This window comes from Struthio camelus, chromosome 4, assembly GCF_040807025.1.
Source record: "Struthio camelus isolate bStrCam1 chromosome 4, bStrCam1.hap1, whole genome shotgun sequence".
Lineage (NCBI taxonomy): Eukaryota > Metazoa > Chordata > Aves > Struthioniformes > Struthionidae > Struthio > Struthio camelus.
The window spans coordinates 42,504,477-42,518,470 of NC_090945.1; the positions used below are offsets into that span (position 1 = coordinate 42,504,477).

A 13,994-nucleotide genomic window follows, 5' to 3' on the forward strand; every position below is an offset into this window, starting at 1 on the left:
CTGACTTCAGAACAACCACTAAATTGTTCCACTAACCTTTATGAATTACAAGCTTATTTCTCCACTAAACAAAGTTTAGTACTTCCTTTCTTTGTACAACGTTTCAATTTGTAAAAATCACATGGGCATAATTCTTTGCAAGAGTTTTAACTCTCCCATTGTAAGAAATACTTGCAATGGCATTTTATTCTCAGAGTATTTTATAAAAGATATTTAAAGTTTGTTCTTCTATGAAGATTTAAGATTTGTTTTGCACTGGAAAAGGTTTATAAGCCAGTTTTGCAAAATATTCATGTGAGCAAAATAGTTCTTTTACAGATATAGCATATATCCAAGTCTGCAAACAGAAAACAATACGCTTGGGGGAGAAATATTTTAGCTAATGAACTTGTATCTACCTATGGCTTTTGCTATCAGAATTTTCTCTATCAAAAGGATGATTGATTTATTTCTTTGTTACTGTTGCTGTCTAGCTGGGATCATGATGATTAACACACCATAGTTCTTTATACTTTTAGACCAAATTTAAAAAGTAGTTTTTCATTGCTTGCGTGGCACAGTAACTCCTAAACATGTATTTTTCAGATTGTGATTTGGGCTTTTTTGCAGGACTAGATAGATATTATACCCAGCTGTAAAAGAAGTATGACTCTATTGTCTACATTCAAAGATCTGACGGGGATCAAAGAGAGTGATAGCAGGAGCAGGCAAGTGGTGAAGAGAGAGAGCTGAAGGTAAGTGTACCCACGCAATGTCATTCACTGCCTCAGAAGGAGCACACAGAAGGGGCTTTAGGAAGTGGCAGCTGCTGGAAGCAACCTGATAAGCACAGATGCCTGAAGAGGTGTCCAGCAGTGCTGAAATACCTTGTTATGGTTGTGATACTGGACAAAGAATCACCCAGCCTTTTTGCCATCTTCAGCCTTGCTTGTGAAGTACATGCAACATCCCTCTTCCGGCCCTGAAGGAGCAAATCAGTGTCACAAAAGGCACAATTGGCGTTGTTAGCAATAATTGATCTTATTGCTGGCATTAAGAGTGGAGAATTCAGACAATGAGTGTGCTAGAAAATTATGTACATCTCTCTGTTCTAAGCTGTAGTATTTTAGTAAAGCAGCACAAGAAAGCTGTTAGGGCTGCACCTACGTTTGCAGCCTTCTTCTAGAGACTAAAAGAAGTTCTTATGTCATAATATGCATTTAAAAAATATAAATTATATATATATATTCACAAATATATAACATATACATATACGTTTATTTAACATATTTTGTTAAACAAAAACAAAAAGTTGTCATGAAAAGATTAGAAATTTGCAGCAAATGAGCTTGCCCTGGAAAATAAGTTTCTTATATCCATCGGACGCAATCAACTTTGTTATGTCTAGTGAAAGGTATCAAAAGAGTTTGTTTCTAAATTCCTGGTGGGGTTTTCTCAGAGGCAGTGAATCACAATTTTTTTTCCAAATAATTTTCAAACAATTTTAGACCAATGGACCATAAATAATATATATTTTTTAAAACTCAGTTTTGATGTCATCTTTGTACTGCTAAATGTTACCTGCAAAGCTGAAAAGCACAGTTTACACATCACATTTTGAAGTTGATTTCTACTGAATCTGTGTAAATACACAAGTTCACAGAGGCCAGTTTTTGAACTTTAGGACCAGACCTGTGAAAAGGCTTGATGACTTAAATTTATCTGTGTCCCGAATGACAAGTCTGGGATGATAGTTTTCCAAGCCCTTGCTTATAATTTGTCATCTCCCTGACAAATACTTAACTGTTCAGACCTAATCTGATATTTAGCTTTAATTGGGTTCATTAGGAGTGGGAGCTGCTAATATTCCCTAGAGCTATTATGCTCAGAGCATGCCTAAATCACTAGCAGTAATGAGAATCACACAAAACATGGAAGGATACATATGAAAGTGATTTTATGAACAGGAATAAAGGATTACATTTTGAATTTAAGATGATGTTGACCAAAAAAAAGCACATTTACTAAATAATACCCTTAAAATTCATAAGTTTTCTATAGCATTCTTCATTGTTTTTCACTTTCATTGTCATACTGATCTCTAGATTAAAGATATTTCATACAAAATATCCTAAAGAAAATGGCCCATCTTGTTTCTGAAGTTATCTAAATAAAGGCAACCTGAAATAATCAAAATGCAGATTAGTAAGACCATAATATAATGTCTAAGTTATTTCCCGAAGTAGCTAGAAAATAATGGTATGTTATTAGCTCTCTGAACTGAATTATGATCTTTTCAACTGCCTGAAGCTGTAAGAAAAACCATCTATAATGACAACATTCTGATTATATTTTGTATGTACAAGCTACTGGTATCTTTATTTCTAGCTTTTGGGGAGAGAAAAAGAAAGTAATATTAAACTACCCATACAAATATTGTCCTGTGAGTAATAAGTTTCTTTCTATAATTTTATTGGTTTTAATTTCTTTCCTGATCTCTATTGCCAAAGATTTTTCATGGTAGCTTAAATGTATGTATAATCTAACATTATTTGCTTGAAGATGTCCATATGAAAAAATATTCTACCTAAACAAGAAATATTGCTTACATTTTTTTTCCTTTCTATGAGTCAATAACATTAAATTAATATGAAGAGCCCTAGTCTTTTTTTCTTGGTTACCCAACTGAAATTCGTATGTAACTTGACTACAGTTACCCATCTACTCTAGATGCACACTGATTAGTAGAAAAAGGAAAGTTTAGAAAAGTTTCTCAGCTAGACTAACAGTAGAACAAGCACATTATTTTCTAATCTATGTAAATATAGAACAGATAGAGATTAGCTATCTAACAGAATAGAGACTAGAAAATAGATAGAGATTAGACGGATCTTAGATTAACTCAATAATAATATAATTCTGATCAAGCATTTATTAAGAAGACATTGTTTCATATCCAGCTCACCACTTACAATTACCAGAAACTAAATCCCCCTAACAACTATCTTTTCTGAATCATTCATTCTGGTGGTTAGTCAACCACAATATGCTTCTTTTATATTGCAAAATGGGACAGTCATCTAGCACAAACTCTTGCTCGAAGGAGGGCTAATTTCAAAATTAATTCAGGTTGCTCATGGCCTTTTCCAGTCAAATCAGAAAATCTCCAAGGATGGAAATTTTACACCTACTCTGGGCAAGCTGTTTCTGTGCTTAACTACTCCTTTGGTGAACAATTTTTTCCTTATATCCAATCAAATTCCCTTTGCTGCAACCTGTGACTATTTTCTCTTGTTTTTTTACTGTTCATCTCTGAAAACAGTCTGGTCCTGACCACTGTCAGGTAGTTGAAGATAGCAAGTTGTCCATCCTCCTGCTTAGCCTTATCTTCTCCGGCTAAACAAGCCCAATCCTCTTAGTTCTTCCTTATAAGTCATGTGTTCCAGCTCCAAAACCAACTCAAGGGCCCTCTGTCAGGCTTTTTCCAGTTTGTTGACATCTCATCTGTCCTGAAACTACCCAAAAAAGAAACAATATTCCTCACCAGAACTGAATAAAAAGGAATAACCACAGCTCTTGACCTACTGGCTATGCTCTTACTCATGCATGCAGTTAGCCTGAATCACTGCAAGTGTGCATTGCTCACTTCTCATGCTTCATTGAAGAAAATTCTGGATATGTCATAAAATAGTAGCTATCTTCTAGAGTTTGTTGCAAATATTTTTTTTTGGAAGAGACAGCACTCAAAGACTACAACTAAACTTTGGGATGGGTGAATACTAAGGTGCACATAGGAGCCCTGATTTTCCACTTATCCTGTTCTGAGATGAATTACAAATATATTTCAGCTCCCTCTGAATAGCTTATTAATGTTTCCTTTTCTTATAAGACAGAGCTTATAAGAGAGAAATAGGTTTTGCATTTTAGATTCTTATCCTGACAGTGAATGCTACATTTCTTTAGAGAATAGGTAAATGTCTTTAGCAAACAAAAGTGTCATGAAATCATGACAATACCCACAACCTATAGACTATAAGAGCAAATGTGTGAAGATGGTATTTTGAGTTCCAGAAAGAGGCAGCTAAGCTGCTGGCATGTCTCTTGAACCCTAGAACCAGCATCACACAGTAAATATACTCCTAAACTTACTTTAATTTTTTTCTTGGATCACCACAGAGATTCAGATGCTTTTTTTTCCTCATGTCTTTTATTCTCCCTTCATACAACAGAACAGCCACATGAGCTATCTTGCTTTTGTAGCTCTTTCACCTAACACCAATCCTCTATGGAATTCAGATACAGATATCCTAGCTGGGTCTTACTTGACTGGCCCCAAGCGCAGCCAGTTTTAGTGACATTTTACAAAAAAGCATGATCAATCAGGTAGGTTTCGTGTTCTTCCAGCCTACGCTGTTAAGCAGAAGACTAAAATATTGCTGTTTCTATATGTTTCCATGCAGATAAAGAAGATTCCTAAATAGCTTTAGAGACTGAATAGACTTAACTTTAATAAGATGAAATCTTTCCCACTAACTATTAGCCAACCGAAGCTGGCCAGAAGCCTTAATAATTATAATCAGATGAATTTGTATGTTTTTTTTTTAATCCTGCTTACGAAATTAGCAACCTGATTTTCCTTCTAAGTGACAAGTCTTACTCCAGCCATAGTCTCCTCATGCAAAAGTCACATTAGTGAAAACTCATTGAGTATAAGAATGACAGCATTAGTTCAGACAAAGGAGAATTTAGTACAGCATCGTTTTCCACTAGTGTTATGAAAGGAAGTGAAGTTGCAAGAACTTTATTCAATACATCTCCCAAGTACTCTCCTATCATATAACTATTTTCAGCTCCAGGGTCTCCAGAACTTGGTATGGTTTATCTCTTTAGATAAACCACAAAAGTTCTCTCTTTTCAGTTTCACTGTGAAAAGAGTTGAGATAAACCATGTTTCTAAAAAAAATATGTGTGCAAATATTCCCATTTGCAAAAGGTACAATGAAACTTTGACATATTAAATCATTTTAAGAATCCTACCACAACGTTCAAGATTAGTGTGTGCATTCATGCATGCAAAACTTATGTTCATAGAGAGTGAGGACAAAATCATTTCAAGTAGCACTAAAGGGAACAGACATTTAAATAACAAAAGGAAAAAGCAAAAGTTGTATTTGAAGCATAAGCCTAGTTTTATTCACAATATGCAAGTCTCTTTCCAATGTTATAGAAGATGTGTATACATCCAGTAACTACCATAAAAAATTAATAAGGTTGAACATAGTGTCTTGGATTCTGGAATAATATAACTTTCTTAATACCCTTTACACTGATGAAAGGTGGGCCTGTACTTATATATGAGGAATTGTATTCTTATTCTGTATGATGGTTAAATGTGTTTACACATTTCTACACTTTCCTTCCTTGGTGACAAGGAAGGATATGTAAGTAAATTTGGCAATCATTTTCTAATATTATTTAATTCAGAATATGAGTTATGCTTGATCTACTTAGAAATGTTCCTAAATTGAGAATTGGCTCAAGTACTTCAGAAATTTATCTGTGCTACTCAAAACGGAGATTAATGTTTGAATTAAAGTAGATTCCTATTCTTTGTATTTTCCAGACAATAATACCCAATTTCAGGTGCTTTATGTAGCTTTTACACTTTTTAAGATTTTTTTTTTCCTTCTGAGCATGTTATCCACACTGCTCACCTATCTGCACTTCTGCAGATCCATTGTCAACACCATTAACAAAAACCCTGTTTTCCCCCCAATGCTGAAAATGAAAGTTGTTCTTTTATTTCTAAAGGACAATTACATATTGTCAGTGAAAAGCAGACAAACTTGTGGTCATCCTCTATGGAAAGGTATTTGCTATCTTGTGTGGGAAAGCTGAAAACATTAAGCATGGTAAAGGGAGAGACATAGATGACAGGAGAAATGACTTAAAACATCATTAATTCCTCCTGCTCCATTAGGTCAATTAGGTCATATGAATTTGTGCGAAGTAACAGGCTTTTTTCCTGACCATGTACAGCTGTCAGTCAACTTTCTTTTTCTAAACTGGTTAATTATACATGTCAAGGATGTTACTTTTATGAATTTAAAGACAGCTCCTAGGCTGACAGTGCAAGCAGATGTCTCAAACAATGATTCAGAAACCAGCAAAAAAAGTTGCTGATAACTAGGCACTAAAACCAGCCCACTCTAAATCTGCTATTAAAATGAAGATCTGTAGCACCAAGCTGTGAAAAAGAAAGGCTGATATACATCTGCATTTGTTCAAAATAGGAAAAAAAAAAAGGAGGAGTAGTTTAAGCTATTAAAAAACAGGCAGAGAAGACATGCTAACAAAGGTATCTCATCTTTAGACTCCATCGTCAGTAACAAGTAAAAGTGTCAACTCTTTGAGACAAAATTGTACTGACAGTTCTCGCATTGCCTTTTAGTTTTCTTTGTTAAATTATGCTGCTCTATAAAGTGTTGATTGCTTAAGAAATTTAGTGATGCTAACTAAGACTTAGTAATTCCCTAATTATGCTGCTCCCACACTGATGCACATTTAAACAGCAGGAGAGAGAGCAGCGAAATACACATGAATAATCGTAAACATTTTCACGATGAAAACATACATCAGGAATTTACTATATCTACAAACATGTAATGTCATCTATTTTAAGGATGGGTCTAGTCGATGCTTTGAAGTTTAGATGGTAAAGACGCTACATAATGATAAGTACATGAAATACCTACCAATAAATTCCCCATTAGATATTGCCTTCCTGGGAATTTAAACATGACATGTCTAAATTGGTCTTCATTCCTACTTAATGTCCTGTCTTCCTTCTTTTCAGGTGTTATCCTGACATAATTTGCTTCTCCTGTGTCTGGGTGTTACCTGATCTTTTTCCACATGCAATATTTGGGGTGTTATGATGCTTCTGAATCCTGTTCTCTGAAACCATATATCAGATGAGAATAAATTAGATAGTTTTATTGTAACAGTTACTGCACAGACCCAGAAAAATATCAGTTAGTATTTGTATTAAAAATTCATGGATGCTCAAATAATTTGAAAATACCCTTCTGTCTTGTAAGAATTAACATAGCTAGGTCTGCTTTTACTAACATCCTCTTTGCCAGGCTTACTTTCCACTGGGGGACTGGCAATCAGAGCAGTGTGATTTCATGGAAAACTGCATTGCAAGTTGTTGAGAGCTTGTTTGGAATAAATATTTTCTATTACACCATAGAGGCCACAGGGTTTTCTTTACAGTCTTGCCTTTGGGACTGAGGCAACTGAGTAGCAGTTTAAAATGACCTTATTTTAGGATGATCTCACCCCAGTGCTAAATTGCTGATCTGACAAACCTAAAGGATGAAACAGTCCTAGTTTCAGAGAGCTGTATAAGGATATCATAATGGGCAGAGTGGAAAGAATCAGCACTTAGGAAGGAGGCAGACAGTCTCTTCATGTTGTTCTTCTGTCCTGCTTAATATACAGGGATCTAACATGCTTAGAGCTCTGGCAACCATTCTTTTTAAAATTGAATGCAAGTTTCATCTTTATACAGATATTTCAGAAGATAGGGTCATATAGCTACCTGGGGACAGCAGCACGACAATTCAGAATTCTCTTGATCCTGGTTTTTAAAATACCAATGTATGCAACAGGCTAAAAGAGTTGAAGAGTTGTTTCATAGCCACAGGACTGTCTCAATTTTAGGTAAATAATTTAGAATTCACAGAGTCCCTCAGAGTCTGAATAGACTTTTTGTTATTCTTCATTTCACAAATTGCATTGTTAATTACTATTTCATCAGCTGTAATTGATTTACAGGGAAATAATCCAGGCCTCAGATGTTTCTTTTTTATTTCATGAAGTACCTTAATGTTACAATATGATGTTTCTGCCTAGCAGATTCTTTTCCTGTTTTTCCTATTGCACCAAGGGAGGTATACAGCATGATTTGTAAATATTTCTAGACTTTGTAATTTAAATAAGTTCGGAATAGGAGAAGTAGGATGAGTATAAAAATGTTTTATTAACATGTTGAGAGCCACTACCTCTTCTGAAGAAGGTGAAATAGGTGAAACAAAAAAAAAGCTCCCAAAAACTTAGAGCTCATAACTTTCAAATAAATGGCTCCCTGAGAAACTCTTCAGCCTGCTAAGTAGCAAAAAATGGAAATAAAAATGTTGTTTCAAAATGAAAAATGCCTCAAGGAGAAAACAAACTTATAACTAAGTGGAGGTTTGCAATTACTATGCCAGCTGAGCTGGTGTACTCTAAAAATTTAGAGTCAAATGATAATGATACAGAACAGAATACATTATGCTCAAATTCCATGAGAGTATTCCATAGGTAAAGCCCTGTACACACTCAGAACCACATTTATTTCATTTTTACCTATGCATAGTCAACTGGGAGATATGAGAAGGGACAAAGTATGTATATTACTTTTGCAGGAGCAGCTTATTGATCCTCGTGTCTGCCAGCCTTGAAGGCAGCCACACTTTAGTATTAAAAAATTCACCTTGTAAATTCTTAGAGAGCTCTGAAATAATAAAACATTGACAAAGTTGTCGGGTACAGGTTCTGCTCTTCCCTCGTCTTTTCTCTCCAACATATGTACCTTTCCCCCACTAGCTCCAGATGAGGGTGGTAGCAAGACGCTATGGAGCTATACAGCTCACTGATCCTACAGGCAGGAAATCACAGCATTTGGGAGCTGCAGTCCCTCCCTTTCGCATTCCCCTTCACAGCTTCCAAGAGCAGTTTTGCAGAATCTAGACCCATGCCCATGAAGTGCTGCAGAATCTGGACTTTGTCACAATCTGCATCCAACTGCCATATTTGAATTATTTTTCTTCAAAAAGAAAAACAACAAAAGAGCCAAAGCATATTCTACGAGAAAATCTAAGCAGAAACTGTACACTATAAAGGGAAGTGCAAGACTAGTGATTAGAGGTACTTTTCTTTACTATGTTTGTGTAAGGTTTAATGAAAAAAACAAAAACAGAACTTTGTACGCTGAGAAACTGCAAACATTTAGCATCAGCGCATTAGATAGCTAGGGTTACTTACACTACTTTTTAATTTTTTTCTGAATAGAAAGTGAGAGAGCAACAATGCCTCCTGGAGTATATTTTAATTGCATCCAGTGTTACAGATCTTTCCGTGTAAAATTTTATGATGAACCTTTTCTTCCTAAAAAAGACTAGCAAATAAATGATCTGGAAAAGCAATGAGGTACCTATAGGTGCTTTCCTCTGATGTATCATTCTTGAAAGCTCGTTTGGGACCTTTCCCTTTTTATCCAAGATGCCAGCAGGTGTCTCTTTGCACTGAAATAACCAACCTTAGAGCTCATAACTTAGCAAAATGGTCAAGATAACTGCCCAGAAGCACTTCTGTGCCACCTCTTGAGATGATGTTGTGCAACAATAACTTCATTAAACTAATTTTCGTACAGAACTTATGGTGTCCTTGACATAGGCTGTTTAATTTATTTAATCTAGTCACAGGGTTGTTTTGACATTGCATTGCAGCTGAGAGGTTTTCAAAACCCTAGCATGCATAAGTGAAGCAATCCTACGAAATGTTTGAAATGTTAAGCTTTCAGCAATTAATCACCAGTTTTCTGTCAGAAAAATTCCCAGTACTTTTTGCTTTCTGCATATGTTCCCAATTATAAACCTGAAAGAAAAATCCCCAAACTTTTAGTCAAGTCACATCGGCACCTAGCCCTGCAGTATGTCCTCAGAGCTGATAAGAACAGGTCACATTCCGTACGGCCGAGGAAGGAGTCCTGGGCAGGCAGCATCCTGTACTGAATGTCCCACCAGAAATTTGTCTGTTCTGTGCAAACTCAATTAGTGGAATACCCTACTCCAGCAACACCTCTCAGCACACAGTACTAAAGAAGTTGTCTCATTAGATTTAAAATGTGTGACTCATAGGAACAGCTGACATACATTTATTAATCACTTTAATGAAAGATAGCTATGTTCCTCCTGCCAATGACTAAAAGCAAGTATTAGAGTTTATTCTATTAGTTTGGTGAATTTATGTCTATGAAAAGTTTTTATACACAAACTAAAATTCAAAAATAAAATAATGGAAATAACAAAAAACATAACATGACAGACCTAGTATTGTTTAACACCTGGATATACTATTTCCAAAATTATATTGTCTTACAGTCAACTAATTCTCAGTTTACTTAGTTTACTACATTATAATATCTATGTCCACTGCAGTTGAAGTTATGCTGAAGTGTTCAGTTTAATAGGATACTAAAATATTATTTGAAGAAGGCCATAGAAATGAGAAAAAGGAAACATAGCAAACCTTTCATAGAAGTGATTTTTCCCTGAATACTTGAAAAATAGAAGCAAAGGTCCTCAAATGGTGTATACAGAAAATTCAATAAGAGCTCAAAGATCACTATTTAGTCAGTTTTCCAAACAATTATCTCACTTTTCTTTGTGTCTCTTTTACTAGAAATCTAGTTCTTTAAGATTGTCCTTTATCTTTTTCCTCTTGCAGCCTTTTATTTAAGAGTAAAAAAACCTATAGAGAAAGTATCTCCTGGCAAAGAGACGAAGCAAAGTGTTTTAAGCCACAGAGAAAATGAGATAACATGGTGGTGGGGAGGAGGGTGTTGTATATCGATAAGGATGTTACAAACACAGGAGAATGCTTTGAATGGCATTACTATCTTTATTTTCAAAAAGATATTTAAATGGCATCTAACCCAACCCTGAATCACCAGCTGATCAATATCAGTAATTTCTCTTCACTTGTGAAAAATATTATCCCTTTTTTGCAATGTTTATTCTCAGATAATCAATGCAGTGATAAAAACCATCTGGACTTTTTTTTTTGACTGAACGACAAATATTCTAGCAAACGAATTGGATTATCACCTCGGAAAGGAAAATCTTTTCTGAAAGAAAATTTTAATAGGGTAATACTGATCCAGGAAATCAAATAAGTATGCCATTAGGTTGTGTTGATATGTTTAGCTTTTCAGAAATATAAAAGAGAAATTTCAGGCTGGAGAACTGTGATCAGCATAAGTCGGTTGATTAGAGAATACTTTGCTTGTTTTGTTGGAGTATGTAGACTCAATCTCAGCACTGCTTTAGTATCAGATATTTCAATAAGCTGCCTCTTAGGTTAAATTGTACTTATGTAGCCATGGTAACATTGTTGATGTAGGATTTATGTAAATATAACAGAGTGGTCAGTAAAGCCAATAAGAAATAGGCTCCTAATATACTAATCATTATGGCTAGGAAATGCTTAGAAAATTAATATGCACAATAAGACAATAGGTTTCTTTAAGGGAATGAGCTTTTGGAGATATTTTGGGCAGGAAATGGTTCACCAGACCTTCTCTTTCTGCAGTTATCTTGATGCAGAATGAACTTACGTTTTCTAAGCACACAACTAGCTAAATCACAAGTGCTTAATTATCCCTATTTAAATCTGAAACTAAGCTGGTCCATTGGCTGTTGTGTCACCTGCTCAAGGGAAAAAAAAAGAGCGAATATTGGAAGGTTAAAAAAGGCGGCTCAATTTTCCCTGAAGCCTCATGCAGATGGGTGGACCTGACTACCACTGCTGTGAGGAATGAAACTTGGCCGTGCAGAAAATGCACTCAGCCAAATATATTGCATTGTTTCAGAATGCCAGAAAAAGGCAAGCAAACAAAAACACTGTGGTTGACTACAGTATTAAGAGGAAGAGCTTATTCATACGTTTTTGTTTTATTATTTTTCTACTTACAGAAGTAGCAATCAAATGTCACTATTTAGCCACTCCTACCGGAAAGATTCCAGATGTAGTTCAAATCAACAGAAGTTTAAACGCTTAAGATTTAATACCCTAGCATCAGTCATTTACTGACTTGCTAGTCATTACAAATGGGTTTTTTTGGATTATATTTGGAACAGCAAACATGTAGATTTGCTATAAGTAGTTGTCTTAGTAACTTCTAGCACTTGCAGTCCAAGATACATTTTATCTATAATAATATAAGATGGAGAAAGAAAGAAATAAACAATGAAAACAATAAAACAAATACGTTTTTAAAGAATTTCTAAGGATGTATCTCAGTCGCTTGAGTGGTATATTGTATACCTGACTACTTTACTTTTTTAGAGTGAAAAAAAGATGGAGCACAACTGGGAAAAATTTAAGCGCTATATTGTCTTTGAGAAAACAAACACAACAAATAAATATTGTAGGGATAAGGAAAGTGTCTAGAGTTAGTATTTTATAACACTTTCTCATTACTGCACTGGACTGTTAGTGAAACCACCCACAGTTTCAGAACTTCATGGACACATAAAGCTTATTCTACTGGGACTGAATTTATGTATGAGCCTTTGAAAGATCAAGTGACTTTAGCCATTGCTCTGAAATCAAGTTTAGCTAATTTCATTTAGTTAATTTTTGCTTTTATTTAATTTTTCATTTGTATCAAACATAAAGAAACTGAGTCAACAGACGTATTGCTAAATACTTTAAAAGTGACTAGACCTGGACACAGCATTTGGGATGTTTTCAAGTCTTTTGTACTAAGATTAATTTTCTTGGCTATGCTCTGAATATCAGATAAGCAGGAAATCTAAGTTGTTCAGAACAAGAAACAGAACTGACAAGAAACAGAAAAACCTCATTTTGAATTACTGCAGTCTTGCATTTTCTTCTCAGAGTTGTTTGTTTGATGGTATGGAACAGCCAGCCCGAATGGGAGCAAACAGTTGCCAATCATTTTCAAAATAAGTACGCTAAAATCTCTTCAAGTACATCCATATTCTCTCCACATCTCACTCCTTCATCACTGTCTCCACTTTCTGGTCACTATCCAAAGACTTTTAAGTATGTATTAGGTATTAAAGCTTCTTTTTTGTCAAAAATATCACTGAAACATACATGTTTAAGAAACCACAACACTGTTCAAGATGAAAGATTCTTAAATAACTAAAGGAACTGAACATAATCTCTCATTTTATTCGTCTGTGCATGGATTTGGAAGCCATCCCTTCCACATTCTCCAAATTCTGTTCCTCTTCTTGCGCTATTTGTGTTTTGTGCGCTGGCTATCCTAATAAGTGTAGTCTAATATCACTCATATTAATCAAAATGTACTGCCTTTAGTGAACCTCTGCGGATCCAATTGGTGACAAAATTTGGCATAATATATTACGACATGGAAAATGTACGGTTAGAGAAGAAATAACAAGCATTTAAATTGTTCTAGCTTGTCTTTAATCCACACTTTTTTTTTCATATTCCAGGTTCATTTCAATTATTCTACTGATTTCAGACATACGACTGCTATTCCCATTAACTTAATGTGTCCGTTGCTTTTCTGTAAAAGATTTGTGAAGTGTTATGTATATTTGAGGTACAATGAATGATGTATTTGCATATTAGTCATTTTACTGCATAGTCTATGTATACAAGAAGTACTCATAACCGAAAAAATGTGGATGAAATATAAGTTAATAAATCACAGAATAACTGTCTGTGTACCTCATTTCTTTTAGACAGATAGCATAAACGTACAATGATTCTTCCTACCATACACAAGCAGTTGATACTTACGCAATGAAAATATCAGTACGTAAAGCCTCAGTTATGTAATTCTTTTGACAAGCCATGAAGTTGAAAGACTAATGAGACTAAGCCACAGATGCACTTGGAGTGAATGGAAGATCCCAAAAGGATGCCTCATTCTTACTCCCTCATTTTTGCTTCAGTATTGAAGGAAGGACGCACCCCATTGTGAAATGTACATCACAAAGAGCAAACTAAACTGTGCCACTATACGTAAATGTATAAACTCTAAGCAATCTGCTGAGTCATTTTTCACATGTTGCATGGTATACATAAGAAGTTCACTGTTGAGGGGGGGGGTTTCTCTACATTTTCCCACTCAAAGGACTTGTTCAAGGTAGATACGATATAGAATATTGACAGACTTGGGACTGAAG

The 13,994-nt window shown here is 35.1% G+C and overlaps 1 long non-coding RNA gene across 1 annotated transcript in view; it reads left to right on the top strand.

Annotated features, from left to right (window-relative positions):
- The window catches only part of LOC104145572 (uncharacterized), a 35,266-nt gene extending 21,740 nt beyond the window's left edge, over positions 1–13,526 (top strand). The window contains exons 3-4 of the long non-coding RNA XR_694369.2: positions 610–734; positions 6,836–13,526. This is a non-coding gene — a long non-coding RNA (uncharacterized lncRNA). The remainder of the gene's footprint in view (positions 1–609; positions 735–6,835) is intronic.
- The last annotated feature ends 468 nt before the right edge of the window (positions 13,527–13,994 follow it).